Here is a 17,551-nt window from a genome sequence, read left to right on the forward strand (position 1 = left end):
ACATTTGCATGGAGAGAAAAAAACATCTACATTAACGTTTCCAACTTTCACCAGTAATTTTTTTTATTGAAATGTATACAAGTGATTACAAAATAACAATCTAAATGAGAACCTTATGTGCGGAGAGCACCCAAGTTAATACAGGAGCGGCTCAGGAGTGATTCAAATTCAGTTACAGTATCTATGCTGCATACTGATGGAAGGTGTGTGTGTGCATTTAAATTAACGTAACAAAATAGTTTGCAACCAGTCTTCACGAATTCACATTGATCGCCACTATAGGTGGAAACAATGTTTAAAGCCTGGATTTTGGTGGTATTTATTATTATTCTTTGTTTTTTTTGGTAAAGTCACATAAATAGAAACCATATTTTTTAATATTTTATTTTTATTTTTTTTATTGTTGTTTTTTTCTATCTACGTGACTACAGAAAGAACCAAAGAATATAAATTAATGCAGTCACGAAAGTTTTAAGTCAAAATGTATTTATTATTATATAACATCAGAGCCATGTGGCGCAAGTAACATATGCCTCGCTCTGTATATTAAGAGATTTTCAAGTATTTTACCACAGCCTTGACTGCTGCTAAGTGACATGGAAGCAGATTTAAAGAAGAAAAAATTCTCATACATATGCAATATGAGACGCAATAATATATCGTCTCCCACAATATACTTAGCCTATAATCCTTCCCTCCTGGATTAATCATAATGAATTCCACTTAGTGCCATAGAGCAATGATGCTGCCACAGTGGTGTAATGGGGAGCATAATTGATTTGCAATCCGGAGGTCGTCGGTTCGATCCGCTCTCCTGGTGTGACAATTGAAACAGTGACGCGAGTTTCCTGAATCCCCTCCTCTGTCCACCCAAGCAATAGAAATGTGTACACCACAACCCAGCCTGTGCAAGTCACGTGTGGTGGAGTAAATTGTGGGTAGTCCCACCACTTCAATGATGTGTGCCCAGCGTGAAGAGTAGGTCAAATACGATCTAGAAGTGCTATCCACAGGTCACCTTAGAGTTACATGTGTAAGTGCTGAGCGCAGTGCTGCTCATCTCAGTCAATAAATCAATCCTTATTTTACGTGCCAATATCGCCCACAATGAAGGAGGCATCAGTGTACATTGCAAAGGAACGGGAACGGTACTGGGGGCAGAGAGCACTCAGCGGCTAACACCGACCGAGCGAAGTAAATTGCAACCGCGCGCAAGATAAAGTCAAGCCGTGCACAAACGAACAACATAAGAAAGTTTAAGTAGTAAATACAAAATAAGTAGAATAAATCAAAAGTAAAGGGACGGTCTTCATTTAAAATGTCATACATTTTCACGGGAAAGCTCGTCTGAATTGTACTCCCTTGAATCGTCTGTACGTCCTTGAACCCCGGCATGCGCGCTCGCCGCGGTTGCGTTGCCCGTGTAGGTCGGTGCCCGTGGGGACGCGGGCGCCCCAGGCAGAGCGGGCCACAGGGGGCGAGTGGGGCAGCTCGGGCTGCCGGGGCCCAGGGGAGTGGTGGGGGAGGAGGGAGAGTCGGGGGCCCCTGGTATCGCCGGCCGCCCAGGCCCCCTGGTAAGGCATGGAAATGGGGGTTGGGGGGGGACATTCTCTGCCTTCATTGGAGATGAACTCTGTGGGTAATTCATAATAGAGGGGGCTTTTTTGGGGGGTTAGACCACGTAAATATATAAATGTGTCGTTAAAGCCACCACCACCCGACACAGCCAACTAGGAAGGGTTGTTACGAAAACAGAACATGCCAATTCGTCACTAGTACAGCACACCGGTGTGTTGGAGAACCAAGCCAAAACATTTACAATCTGAGTACGACGTTTCACCAGTAATTACAACTAGCTTCATCAGGCGACAGCTATATTTGTGGAGAAGTCCACCTATTTCGTTCCATATTTAGAGGCGTAGATGTGGTTACCACACTTCTGCGCTGTTGTGCAAAGTGGGGGGGGGGGGTGAAATTGGTCGCGAAAGCCTACATGTTAAACTCTGTGGATAATGTGAACGACGCGTCATGAACTGGAGTAAATGAATAATCGCTTCACCAGGTGTGATGGACCACGCCTGAAATCCAGAAGCTTGAAAGAAGGGTGGGTGAGAAGGTTGCCACCTCTGAGGTACAGAAAATATCAGGGACAATGTTAGGAAAGACACATATCTCACAATACTGGAAGAGAAGCAACTGACAAACACCAGGAAGCTTCAATGTCCCGGGAAAATGTTTCATTTTCCCCAGGACAGTTTTCTCCAAAAGATGAGGATCTTTGGAAAACCAGGGCAGGTGGCAACCTTAGTGGATCACAGAGGGATGGGTTATATTTAGAGTTACCCCCTTGCTTATTGCAAGTTTACTCTGGGCCATTTAGTTTCCTCCCACATAACAAAGGAATAAAATCAGTTTGACTCTCAACACAGAACCCTACTAATAGACCTGCAGAATTAAACTTTGCTCAGTAAAACAAACATTGAAAATTACGTTTCATTATGTGTCACTATGAAGAATGTGCTGGCTATGATGTGTACATGGAATACGATACAGCATTGCTAAATATTTAAATCATTTTAGACAGTAGCTAACGATGTATCTTATATTTTTCCATTTGAACAGGGGAATCGGGCAAGTGAACTGCACATCCGTGAACTGTGCACCGACATGATAACAGGTGATTTAATTTTGAAAAATACTCCTTGCATTGTTACGTCATCTCGTATATGATTCACCACATTGACAACTGTACAACTGTGCAACACCAAACGTACATCGGCATCAACAGCCATTTTCTATCCACTGCTGCGGCGACGCGGCCCAGCTGCAGTGCTGTGTTCACTGCTTGTTGCAGAGCTTCACGGTTCCATTAATACTGTGGTGTGCAATAACAATACTACCACCGATTAATACTGCAGTGTGCAATAACAATTCTACCACCGATTAATACTGCGGTGTGCAATAACAATACTACCATCGCATGCCATCTGCTTCATAGTGGATGTTAATGATCCACTGACGTTATTCGCAAGAGCAGACCATTGTGTGCCAGATTCACAGGCAACATTTTAAAAATTCTAAAATTACCCACAACTTACTCAATTTGCGCTCGGCGTAGCGATCTTCACCACCTACTGGCAGACTAATGTCCCAGGGTCCTCTTGCAAATGCGACACCTATCCTGGTCTCTTGACTTCTCACCTAGTTACACAAAATAAAATTGAGCCTTGCAGGCTGAAGGCCTTCCCATGCTGCCACCATCCCTCAGGGTCAATCTTACTCTTGCACATGATCTGATCTCATGTCTCCATTATCTGCCTGGCATATTCTCTCCTTTAGCTGCCATTCCATCAGCAGTCTCCTCTATTCTTCACATCTAGCAATGTGCTCTGCTCAAGCCCAATTATATGTAAAAGCCCTGGAACAATGCATTACTGAATGAGGGCCTGCCCATACCATGCGGTTGCAGACATTGGAGTGAGCACCCAGATGTCGGTGACCTCTTTGGGGGTGGGGGGGGGTATTTAAGTTGGTGGGACAAGGTAAGAACACACCTTGGGGGTCAGCCGTTGACTTTGCAGGAGCTGAAGACTCGAGCATAATAAAAGGAGTCATGGTGAGGTATGGTAGCATCAATGGCAGTGGTTGTGATGACCTATTGACCTTGACAATGTCAGCAGAATAAGCGTTTGTGTTGTTGCACTTTCAGAACAGGTGAACCAGATTGCTCTCAGCATGCGGCGCCAGAGTCGGGGCACGACTCACCTCCCAGGACCTCCAGGCCCCCCGGGCCCTCCAGGCCCTCCAGGGGCCACTGGGCTGTTTGGTATGCGAGGGGTGCGTGGCCCTCAGGGCTTTGAAGGATCCTACGGAGTCATGGGTGAAACTGGACCAAAAGGTCAGTGGATAACTGCATTGCTTCATTTAGTCTATGTTCATGCAACAATATGTCCATGATGACTGCGCAGGTTTTTGTGGTTGTTCAGTCGAGCTCTGCGATTCGTTTCCAGGTTGTACCGTGTGTTGTTCAGCATGATGGCTGACGCTTCTCTGCACGAGCGAACTGAAGAAGTTTCCAGCATGCGGAGCAAAATATCAGATATCATGCTGAAACAACCACGTGTCGTACAAGCCAAAGACACACTGGGGAGCTCACAAAATATATTGTTAATTTCAATGCTGTGATTTGTTTAATTAAATGTAACTTCGCTCATTTACCAGGGAATTGAGATTGTCTGCCCGTTTTGCAAGAAAAATCTAGGTAATGTTAGCTGTGTCGTGACAATAATATCAATGCCAGTATTTAGATGTTCAAGAAGATGCACTTCGCCTGGTGCACTGGACTATTCCTCTGAAATATTTAATATTTTTTTCTCCATCTGCTTTGAGCAGTTACTGCGTTTTTTAAATGCTCTGTGGATTGTACTTGGTACCTAAAGGACTCAACCTTCAAATAATAACAATAACAAAATTTACTTTAGTGTAAATTACAGAATTGGTTCACGTAACTATCAAAGTATGATTTTTAATGTTGTACTAAAGTACAGTACTGTAATTCCAATAAACTCTTCAAAATTAGGTCTCACCAAAACAAAACACTGTTTCATAAATACAATTTAATTTGCAACGATACTAATGTATAATTTGTATCATTGGGTGGCACCACAGTGGCAAGATGTGAACTACCTCGCCTGGTATACAGGAGGTTGTGAGTTCGATACCGACCCTGATGACACCTGTATATGTGGAGTTTGCATGTTCTCCCTGTGGTCGCGTGGATTTTTATCTGGGTCCTCCGGGTTTTCCCTACACATCTATAAATATGCGTTTAGAGTATTTGGCTCTGTAAGATTTCCACATGATAAGCCACTTCGTTGAGCTATCATTTTTGGCTAGATCGCTTCTGAAAACGAGCTACATAGCTCAGTGGTCCTTACCTGATAAAATTAAAATAGTTTAGTTTCGTGGAAATATGCTTACCTGCCAATGCGTAGAGTATCTCACACCAAGCATTTACACAAATGGAAGGAGTAAAATTCAAGGCAAAACTTGGTTTGTTATTGAGAGATGCTCCTGTTGCGTGTGATGCTCAGTGTCCGTCACAGACCCGGCTTGTCAATTATGTTTTGCTGTTGTTTAGGTTTTCTTGGGGATAAAGGAGACAAGGGCTCTCAAGGGAGGGCTCTCTTGGGCTACATTGGTGTGCCAGGGCCAAAAGGTACAAGATCTTCCTTCCTAAATACCTTGACATTAATCCTTCCATTGGGATATACATCGTATTGCTGGTATGTGCTCACATTGTGTATTTAATTACGGCGTCAAATGTTTTAGTTTTGAGGTGGTCCAGTGGATCATGGGTCAGATATATAGCTGGCACTGCTGACACCGTGGGTTCAAATCTGGGCTGCTTATCATGATTATACTGAATTCACAAGTGTAGCAAGTTTATTGTCTCAACCTGGTGGTCACCAATGACCACCGCACATGCAACAATCACATTTAGTTGTTGTTGACACTTAATGTGACAAAACAAAATAAAGGGGACAAACACCCGATTTGAAATCCTATCTGCAAATTGACTCCACTGAATTTGCTGCACTAATCCACCTATCCGTGGAAAAGTTGTGCAGGATGGGACAAACTGCAGATCATCACGGATAACAAGAGTTTTCACAGACTCTATAGGTCTTTCGATTTAAAGCTTTCGTGACTGCAGGGATTCATCTTCTTGGTTCTTTCGGTAAAGTCACGTAGAAGGGAAATAATAAAATAATAAAAATTCAGCATAATAAAACACAATTCTCACGACGTTTCGGCCACAACGCAAGCAGCCGTCCTCAGGTGAAGAACAGGTCTGTCGGAAAGACATTCAGACGCTGTTTTTCCGACAGACCTGTTCTTCATCTGAGGACGGCTGCTTGCGTTGTGGCCGAAACGTCGTGAGAATTGTATTTTATTATGTTTTATTTGTATTATTTTATTATTTCCCTTCTACGTGACTTTATCGAAAGAACCAAGAAGATCTATAGGTCTTATCTTGATTTGATCTTGATTAGTGCCTGTGGATAATTTAAGTCACAGGTAACGGGGTGGTGGAAAAGAAGAGTTTTACTGTCCAGCTAATTATATTTTTTTGTAATATTTTGTACTCGCAGGTACACCTGGTCCGACTGGGGAGAGTCGACCTGGGACGGACGGGTCTCACGGGGATTGGGGGTTGCCGGGCTCTGCCGGCCGGCTTGGTTCCACAGGGGCCGTGGGCTCTCCTGGGGTCTGCGACAACTCGGGGTGCATCCCACAGGCGCCACCGCACATTGTCATGGGCAAACTTGGCAGCGTGAAGGGGCCTGGAGGCACGGGGCCCTAGAGACACGGCCACCACCAGCATCATCAACTGGCTTTGTGTGAAGGGAATGCGCTTTTCACTTGAATACAAATGGTGTATGAGTGACAACAGCAACAGCAGTGGCTGCAATTTACCAATAAGTGCCGGTGATGCCCCACGGTGCTTATGCCAGGATAGCTATACTTTGAAGCCAAATGCAAAAGAAAGGGTCACTTACAGGAGTAAAGAGACACAAATAGATGTTATTGAATAACGGAGGTTACTGGCAAATGCATTATCGGCGCTCCATGCTGTGTCAGCTTGCTGTGTAGTAGCTAGTAACTACTATTTTTATTTTTTACCAGGGAAGGTCCACTGAGCTATATAGCTCTTTTAACGAAGCGACCTGGCCACAAATGATAGTTCAATGAAGTGGCTTATCACGTGGAAATTTATAGCAGCCAAATACCCTCAGCGCACGTTTCCAAATGTGGAGGGGGAAAAAAATCCAGAGGATCCGACAATAATGCAAGCGACCACGGAGTGAACATGCCAACTCCAAATATACATCGGGCGTCAGAAACTTCTCGACACTGGTCATTGCTTGTGAGCATTGCTCCCTGCCTCCTGTTACTAAATAATGGCTATTTCAAGCTGCCCGGTAGCATCTCGCATAAACCACCTCCACAGAAGCCTTTTCTCTGACACTGCTGGTACCAGCCAGTGGAAAGGCCACTTGAGCTCTAGGCATGCCCGTTTACCCCCCTTTACATGTAAATACGTAAAAGCCGCTGAAGTGTGCAGTGATTGGGCGCATGGGTAACATGAGCCTGCCAATCCAGCCTTGCTTTCCAAGGAGTTCACGTACGTCTTGCCCAGATTCTTATGGTTCACATGATATCCTCACACAATCCACGCTTCTTTTAATTTCAGGGCGAGATTACAAAAGGTTTTTGGGGGGAAGGGATTACTTTTTAAACTCCCATGCCTCCATTTTAAGGTTTGTACAAAACGTGTTTTATTTTAATCATATTAAAACAAACTTCTTTCTACTAAATTTTTAATTATGAATAGCACAACATATATGTAGTTTATTTGTAGCAATCATTAGTGAAAATAACAAAAACGTGTTTGTGTGTGTGCATAATTAACACTCCTGGTAAACGTTCATACCTTCTCAATCTCAACAAATCAGTATACATCATGGGACCTTTTTTGCCAGTACCAAGTTATGATGATAGGTTTTCCCCTTTTTTCTGGCAACAAAACAGGTGTTAAGATGTTAAAACACCAACTGAAACCTTTTACAAGGAATCATGTCTGCATTAACCACAATGCTTGTGGTCAGAACGCAAACAAAAAACACACTGATAATATATGCATTGTCTTTGAAACTGATTGGTCCACACCAGAGATAGAAAGAAAGACATAACGCTGTCTCTGGTGTGGATCAATCAGTTTCAAAGGCAATGCATAAATTAACAGAGTTTGTTTTTTGTTTGCATTCTGACCACAAGCATTGTGGTTAATGCAGACATGATTCCTTGTAAAAGGTTTCAGTTTGGTGTTTTAACATCTTAACACCTGTTTTATTGCCAGAAAAAAGGGGAAAACCTATCATCAAATCAGTATACAATGATACTTTCTGAATTATATGAAGTTTACATTTGAATTGTCACTCGAATTTGCAAACACAAGCCTCGTGAACGTATCCCGAATTTCTATTACTCATAACGTAACACATTGAAGGGGACTTTGGAAAATTAGGTGAACACTTAGAAACCGATTTACAATTAGGATGCATTATACATGAACGAGCTGATGCTTGTATACTATGCTGTATTTATTATTTAAGGTATTAACAGCTCATAAGAAAACACATTACTGCTTTGTTCACGATGAGTTTGAGTCTTCATGTGTCACAGATGGAGTGGTAGTGTGTTGTGACCGTGTTTTGCATTGAACTGTAGTGATGCATCATGTGATGTCGTGTGGGTTTTCAATAAAGAAGATTCTCTTTTATACAACCAAACGTTCATTGCGATGCATTCACCTTCTTTATGGCGCCACTGAAGCAACCACACATTAAATGTCTACATTGTCAACACACTGATTATGCCATTACATGTATGTGTCTTGTGATCAGGTTACAAATTCGTCTCGCAGTCAGGGGTCCCCTCAGTTCTTTGCAGGGTTAATACAATGAGTATTACCACCTTGTGAGGGCTAAACATTGCTTGTCCTGTGAACAGCTCGTCTGAACCCATCATAGGAATGTGAAGTTTGCACCGCTGACTGAGGGCTATAAATAATAATAATAGTTCAATTTGTAACGCGCGCAAATTTGCAGACGTAGTGGCCGCAACTCAGAGGCGCGGAGCCAAGCTCAGAGTCGCTCAAAAGCATGATTGTAGAGGTGAGTTTTTAAGTCTCTCTTGAAGGAGGCGATTGAGGTGATGCTGCGAATGTGCAGAGGGATATCGTTCCAGAATGTTGGGGCTGCCACCGAGAAGCGGCGCATAGACATGACAATCCTGGATCTTGGTATCAAGAGGAGGTCGTGAGTCGCGCTGCGCAGGCATCTGCCGTGTGCTGAGCTGCAAGTTGTCAATAATGAAGAAAGGTACGGCGGGCAGGCGGATATGAAGGCATTGTGGCAGAGGCAGGCGGTCTTGTATGTGACCCTACTGGCGATGGGGAGCCAGTTGAGAGCACGGAGACAAGCTAGTGAGTCGAGACGGGGATGAGTGTGGGCAATGACGACGCGTTCTAGGTTATTTTGTAGTCTTTGAAGTTTCTTTAGGTTGCCAGCGGAGGTCCGGACTAGGACGGAGTTGCAATAGTCAAGGCGAGACCCAACTATGCAACATGCCAATGTGTTGGCAATTTCAGTAGAGATGAGAGGACGTATGTGTCTAAGAGCCTTCAGGTGAAAGTTACATGAGCTGATGATATGGTTGGTTTGACGGTCAAAGGATAAAGTTGAATCTAGGATGACACCGAGGTAGCTGAAGTGGTCGGTAAACTTGATGCTGTGACCGAAGATGTGTATGTGTTGGGGAGTGCTGCTGAATTGAGACGTTGCTTGGTACCTAACATGATGGCCACTGACTTTTTCGGATTAAGGGCTAGGTTGTGTGCAGTGAACCATTGTTGCACGGCGGTGGTACATTCCGAGAGCTTCTCGAATCCAGATGCATTGCTGGAATCGATGGCGGTGAATAGAATCATGTCATCCGCGTATGAGTGATGCTTAACACCAAAACTTGCAATGAGCCGGCCGATCGGGGAAGTGTAGGCTGTGAAGAGCAGGGGACCTAGTACAGAGCCCTGGGGAACCCCGCATAATGCTGTTGTTTCAGGCGATGTGGACATGCCCACCCTGACTGAAGATTGCCGGTCAGAAAGGTACGAGGCTATCCACTTAAGTGCTGAGCCGCATATACCGAAGTCGGATTTCAGAAGGGAAGTAAGGAGCGAATGGTTGATGGTCTCGAAGGCTGACGAAATGTCCAGACTTACAAGTGCAACAGTTGAGCCGGAATCAATGATCGTTAAGATGTCATCGAGCACTCTAGTGAGTGCTGTTTCTGTGGAATAGTTTTGACGGTAAGCTGACTGGAAGCAGCAGTAGTTTGCGGAGGAGGTGATGTGTGGTTTTAGCTGGGCAAGGGCTAGTCGTTCAAGGAGTTTAGAGAGGTTCGAGAGGTTAGTGATGGGACGATAACTAGATGGGTCATTCGGATCTAGACTTGGTTTCTTTAACAAGGGAGAAACCAGGCCATGTTTTAGGTTGGACGGAAAACACCCTGAAGAGAAGGAGGCATTTGCGATGTTCCTGATCATGATGGCGAGTTCTGGAGCACATTGCTTGAACAAGGAACCTGGGAGCACGTCGTGTGGGTTTTCAATAAAGAAGATTCTCTTTTATACAACCAAACGTTCATTGTGATGCATTCACCTTCTTTATGGCGCCACTGAAGCAACCACACATCAAATGTCTACATTGTAAACAGGGGCGGTTTCTTCATTAGGGCGATTGGGCGACGCACCACCAATGTCATTCAACCACAGAGTCACGCTAGCCGTCACTGTGCCTCTGGATATAGTCCAATCAGCGTCATGCTACGTTCTGTGGAGTACCGCCTCTTTTTGGGCGATTTCCCTCCAGCTGAGAATCGCCCCGAGTGGTCCCATAGACTTACATTCAACGGGGGCGCTGCAATGCATTCTCTATGGCTTCCGGGAGGGCTCGCCCTAACGTGCTTACGTCATCATACGTGCTTACGTCATCATACGTAAGCACGTTTCATCCAACAATATAATTTGTCGCCACCTAGTGGAATCTTTAATAAAAGAAACTTGAGTGGTTTATTTTAATAGTGAGTATAGAAACAAACAAGATGTATTGTAAGAGTCACTTTATTTTTCATTAATATTAAAGAAGTGAAGTTGCCTTTACATGCTTAAGCTGTTAATTTATCCATTGCATGGGTGGACCTTATCCTTATCAATCATCCAGACATTTGCCCCCCCTGAGAGATTTTGCATGAGTCGCCACTGATTGTAAACACACTGATTATGCCATTACATGTATGTGTCTTGTGATCAGGTTACAAATTCGTCTCGCAGTCAGGGGTCCCCTCAGTGGTATTACCACCTTGTGAGGGCTAAACATTGCTTGTCCTGTGAACAGCTCGTCTGAACCCATCATAGGAATGTGAAGTTTGCACCGCTGACTGAGGGCTATAAATAAGAGATGAGTACGGCCCAATACTCATTTGAATGGGAAATTAATTTGACTTTTTGGAGGTCAGTGGAAATAAGCTGATGCTTGGAATGAATAATTTAATCCTCGTTTTGCTCTTTAGGGTAATTGAGTTTAGCGGCAGAACAAGTGCTCACAAGTACCTGTCCAGGCTGCAGATCTTTGAAGAGAGATCCTGGCCTGCACCATGGAAGCTTGAGACTGCTTACTGAGCCAAAGCTCAACTTTTACACCAATGACATCACCTCCTGATTATCATATCAGCCAACGATGTTTAATGCTTCTGCAAAATGACAAACAATAAAGGAACTCGTATCATTCTAGATTTGAAGTTTTCGTGACTGCAAGGATCCATACTCTTTGGTTCTTTCGGTAAAGTCACGTAGGTGAAAAAATAATAAAAAAATCATGGGAAAAAATAAGAATAAAATAAAAAAATGTTAGGTTATTTTTGATTTTATTTTAATTTTATTCTTATTTGTTTATTTTTATTTTATTACTTTTATTTTTTTTTCACCTACGTGACTTTACCGAAAGAACCAAAGAGGATAAACTCTTATAACAACATTGGCGTTCTTGGGTTTGTGCAGCTGCATTGCTGATTCAGGAGCCTGCACTCGTTCTCTGCAATGTCGACGTTTGTTTGCCTTAGCGCTTTGTTGTTACCACTGAGCTCACGCACCACGCATCTCACGTGTAACATTGCCAGGGAACTGGCGAAACGGTATCATGCGGGTAACAATTCTTCTTCTTGGTTCTTTCGGTAAAGTCAAGTAGAAGGGAAATAATAAAGTAATAAAAAAAATAATAAAAACATTGATTTTTTTTATTTTATTATGCTTTATTTTATTATTTAATTACTTCCCTTCTACGTGACTTTACCGAAAGAACCAAGAAGATGAATCCCTGCAGTCACGAAAGCTTTAAATCGAAAAAATGCAATTATTATTACTTTGGCAATTGCATTATTTAAACAAAGTGCTCGCGAGCATACAGTCGTGGATGTTGACTTCAAATGATATCCATAATGCGGGGGCGTGCCTGCCGCAGTTTAGGAGCTAGTTGCTGACGAGAAAACCAAAGCGTAAATGGTCTCCATGCTCAGACAACAGGCGTTACTTTATTTCCTATGACAGCCTTGAGACAGTAGCGAAAATTCCACATTTCTATGTCAGGGGCTGTTATCTCTAAAGGTCAACCAATGCTGTAGAAAGTTCTGATATGAATCACCGTGAGTGGCTCTCGAAATGGAGGCGGAAAGTCGATTTTAATGGGGTCTAAATAATACAAGAGGTTCGATAGCCAGCAGCTGTGAGGTTATGGATTTCTGTTGAATAGCAAAACACATTTCGCAAGCAATGGTTTCTTCGTGGGAATTCCCACTTATTCTAAACAGATGTATTCAAATGTATTTTCAAACATTTCAATCACACACACAACGGATTCATATACCCTTGCAAATTCTGGGAGAATATTAGAATATGAGGAAGCATTGAGTTCTGCAAAAACTTATGTTACCCGTGCCCATAATCTTCTTATTGTCCACCATCATCCGCAATTTCAACGATGGAATGATGTCCAATTACCTACTTATTATCAGCTGATTGTCTTTTCCCCATGGACAAGTAGTGTAGTTGCGAATAACCCCACGGAAAATAGGATCCACAATATTGGTCTCCATATCATGACGGATAATTGTTCTCCTGTCCTACATTGTGCCCGGCATGGAAGCTTCTCTCACATTATCTCAGTTGGGACGGTCAGCTGATACACCACATCATGGCTATACCGTACTGGATTCCCATTGGCCATTGTTAAAGCCCCAAAAATAAGCGGTTAACTTTGCAAAGGAGGCCGAGGCTCGCTTACCTGTATGACATACCTGGTTTAGACAGTATTAGATTTGGTGTTTTGTGAACCACAATACCTTGTTGATCTCGTCAAGGATCATAAACCATCACACGAACTCCGGTCACTCTCGCAGCGGATTTTGTCTAGTCATCGAACAAAGACGGACACTGCATTGCGCACTTTCAGATGCGCTTCTGCAGCCGTCTGGAATGCTCTTCCTTCCGATATTAAGAAGCCACTGGAACAATGCACCTTTACATGTCGATTGAAATCTCATTTCTTTAGAACTGCTTTTTTGTCTATAGTTTGTCGTCCTTTCCCCCAACCTCCGATTAGCACGGTTGGCGACGTACGGTGCAAAATAAGTGAACCATACATGCATTGTGCCCCACAGGCGTCCCACTGCACGGAGAGGGATGACATGCACCAAGATAAACGTGGGTTTGAGATGGCAGGAGCGAGCTGTACCCGCCCGAAGCAGCAGGGCGTCGTTGATTAAAAATTCCAATCCGTCTTCAGTCGGGCATAACTGTTGAATGTGCCTTTGTTAAAGCACAGCTCATTCCATGGCTTAACAGTACTGGGAGGAGGAATTGTGTCGTTACAAGGTGACACGGCCTCACGTTGCAAACAAGCTGTGCACCATTGGACGAACGCTATTTTAAAATGTGTTCACCGCGTACACATGCCACGATATGTATGCTGAATATTGCTACTAACTTTGTCAGATTGTATTGCAGCTGTAATTTCAGCAAACAAGGACAAGTGTTTGATTTGTTAACGAACACTCCACAGTATTTTAGAAAGCAGTGTTAAGACTGACCAGGTGGCTCAGCTGTGGAGGGAACAGCTCGCAATAGGAAGGCTGCAAAGTTCAAAACCTGGTTAGTTGGTTGGCTTGACCCATCATCCCGCTGTACTCAGTTCAATGAGTACCGCTTTGTGGGAGACGTTAACATTGTTTGTGCTTCATATAGACGCACCCCTGCCATATGAATGTCCACCACTTAACTGAGGGATGTGAGCGGATGAGCACCGCCGTAATGCTCATTTGAATAAGGCATCACTCTGACTCTTTCGGCTGTGTTTAAATAAGTACAACTGTGTTATATGTGAGCTCGTCTATATTTTGTAAAAGTGTATTCGTTGAAAAAAGAAGTCACGTTTTTTTTCTTTGTTGCCAACTGTTTCCAGCACAGTAGTTTCTGAGAGATCATGCATATCTATCAGTACTTGTGTGATATCATATATGCTCTCATTTGAGTCATTGCAAAACTTACATTTAGGAAAGTTTTTTTTAATTTTACAGTCATTGCAGAAATTGTCAAACCATAAAATGTCGGTCTAATGTAAAATTGGCCACGCAACTTTGGTCATTCATTTTACAATTCCATTAGCCACATTTCCAAAAGCTCATGGTTGTCTAAGCAGATTAAATATTGGGCAAGCTTAATTATCTGGTCCTGGATATGTCAGCCCAATGTGTAAAAAAACCTGCAGGGAGTCAACAGCCAAGTAGCTTTGTGGTGGGGTAAAGTGTGAGCAGCCTTTGTCCAATGTGCCAGTTGCAGCTAGCTTTAATACATGTACAGAAGGCACACTGTTCTTTATATGACGCCTAATGTGTCTTGATGTTTCAACAAGTAGCCAGTTATAGCCGCAGTGATTTGCAAGTGTGGTGTCTTGTATTTGATGGGTCTCTTTCTTAAAGGCGTATACCACCATCTTCTGGTGAAGAGTAGATATTTTCCAGAGAGCACTATGAAGTGACAGAATGAAGGTGAGTACATTGGATCTAATGCCGATCTCGACACAATTGTGGTCCTTTCGCATGAATAATATGAATAAAAGTGGAAACGCTGAGTAGCAATTTGTCGCTTTAGAAATCTGTAGAAGCATGATAATAATTATCGATGTGCTTGTTGTTACTGCTGTGATTACTGAGCAACATAACGCCACGGATTCACAACTGCGATTTGACCAAGTTACATTGTTATTTTGGATTAAAACAGTTGATCTGAATTTTTACCTTTCGGTGTCCCTTTGACCTTACAGAAATTCGTATTTTCAGTTGTATGCAAGGTTTATTTATTTTTTGCGATTTTCTTTAGAGGTTGTCCTGAGTACAAGACGGCCATTCCGTATTTTATTTTGAATAAAAAAAAATCAAACTGATCAAAAAACTTTAGCTTACATTTACTCAGTTTTTAAATCAGTACATTGTCGCCGATTATAATTATGATTTTAAAATGCATGAGTGGAGATTCAAATAAGTTAATTAACTACAGCGGTATGGTCAGAGTAGCATAATTCATGGTCTGTTATTACCAATGTTACATAATCCAGGCTGATTATAGCCATATCACTGTTGCAGTACCAAGGGCGGTGTGAGTTTAAGTCCCAGCTTCGGTCAACTAAGCACAATCATCCTGCTTGAATACCCAGAATTTAGCACCACTTAATGGAGCATGCACAATGGTTGTATTGTGGAGAGACTGGTCCCTGTCATTAGGACAGAAGAACTTCCACCACTTGCCCTGGTCCAATTAATTGATACGAGCAGATCTCAAAATAAATTTGTTGTATATGAGCACACTGTGATCTGAAAAAAACTTTTCTGAAAATATTAACCTTACATTGGACATATTAAGGCATACAAAGTAATGACCCATGGCACGTGCAATATTTTAAGATAAATTTTAAAAAGCACACCTGAACACATCAAAGTTTTATGAAAAATACACGTAAAAATACAAAATGCATAAACTGAACAATATTATTGATCGAAATAATGAAAACATACTTTGAATAGCACCATTTCAAATGTTTACACAAAAGTACGTGTTACTTGTGGCAGCTAACTTGGAATATGGAACACGTAAAACAATGATAACAGTAACAACGTATGACTACGGTGCGAAATGTTAATGCTAAAGCATGCAAAGCACAATAAATACTGCATATCTTTTACATTTCAATGGACAGATTTTTGGAAACAGCAAGACGTGGTGCAATGACGGCTCAGCCGCTCATGCCTAACCATTGCCCCCCACCCGAACTCGAATTCATAAATTACAGGGCATCCAATAAGCAAATAACTGTTCATGATTTGTTGACAGATGAGAAACTCATTTCTTTAGAACTGCTTTTTGTGTTTAGTTTGTTGTCCTTCCCCTCGCACCTTCGAGCGTGGTTGGCTACGTACGGCAGGGAATAAGTTCAACATACATATATACAACACAGTTTTGACAGTGATCTAAAAAAAATGCACACTGCTCTAAAGTCCCATCTTCTCGATATTAATCTGAGATACGTTTGATTTATTCCATCATGTTGTCACGATCGCCTAGGATTTGTAGTACACTGGCATATGGCATCAGCTGTTTTAAATGGTCCCTTTAAAATGACACGTGTGTAGTGAAGTGAGCCACAGGACAAGAATTGGTACACTCATAAGTGTGACAATATTCATGGCTGTGGGATGACATGCACATGTGTTCGGGCATGTATCATGAAGGCAGAAGCGAATTGGCATTTCACACCGCAATCAAATGAACTTAACAGTGATTGTTTGTAATACCATTCACTTCCCTGCCTATTGACATTGTGTTTGGTTAAGCCCAGCCGAGCACAAAGAGGCCCGTTAAGTGGAACATTCTGTGATCAGATGGAGGGCAAATGCACGTGGCACATTTTGTTCCCTTCGATCTTGGACGTGTTCAAGAGCGACGAGTTGGTTTAAGTGCGGTAGCAAGTTGTGGATCAGACAAGACTTGAAATCCGATAGAAAAAGAGACTCATACAATGGTGCCGGTCAATGTGTGCACTTTTTCTTTCTACTATACTTTGTTGGGATTTAACAACGCGCGAGTGTGTGACATTAAAGGGTTGAAAGAGACACTTTGGTTAAGTGACTTCACGTCAATATAAAGGGGGGGGGGGGGTAGAAATAAATGTATCTATATTCACTTAAGTTCATGTGTTAACGGAATATCAGTTTTATGCCAAAATATTGCATGTTATATTCTGCCGATCGGTCACTTTCTCATCATAGATCAGTGGAAAATTCGATTATACCAACACTTGAACCTAGCCCTTACTATAGTCGTTGCATGGCTTACAGGGTGCAGCTCAAGATGCGGTGAGTTCAGGATTGTTAACGTTTCGCACAGAAACAAACACCGATGATGGGCAATTGTTGCCATATGTGTGCTTACTCGAGTACATGAGTAGTGAAGCGGGAACAGGCTTCAAAATAAGCCCAACATTAACTTGTTGTGACTCTTTAGTGTCGTGTTCTCAATAACGTTTGGACTGCAATTCACTGCAATTCACAAGCATGTGTGCGTGAACTGCGAAGAGCAATATTAGAATAGAGAAGCCTTAACAAAAACAAAACGTAAAATAATCGAATAAGTCCTGATAGACAAAGCGATGGACAGCAAGATATGTAATGTCTTGAAAGTAGCACAATTCAATGCTCGCCATTTCAGAATATAACACATGATTATAGGGACTTTTTGTATTGTGTTGTTTTAACTACAGAACTGAAACTGTAGGTCACAGATCAAACAAATATAACCCAAGACAACAATTGTTAGCACACG

General features: G+C 42.5%; 1 long non-coding RNA gene across 1 annotated transcript; it reads left to right on the forward strand.

The window, feature by feature from the left end:
* Positions 1-5,138: 5,138 nt before the first annotated feature.
* Positions 5,139-6,566, forward strand: LOC144722456 (uncharacterized). The gene is made up of 2 exons (XR_013586056.1): positions 5,139-5,218; positions 6,156-6,566. It is a non-coding gene; the product is annotated as an uncharacterized LOC144722456 (long non-coding RNA).
* The last annotated feature ends 10,985 nt before the right edge of the window (positions 6,567-17,551 follow it).

The sequence above is a fragment of the Lampetra planeri genome, chromosome 14 (genome assembly GCF_965212315.1).
Source record: "Lampetra planeri chromosome 14, kcLamPlan1.2.h2, whole genome shotgun sequence".
Classification (NCBI taxonomy): Eukaryota; Metazoa; Chordata; class Hyperoartia; order Petromyzontiformes; family Petromyzontidae; genus Lampetra; species Lampetra planeri.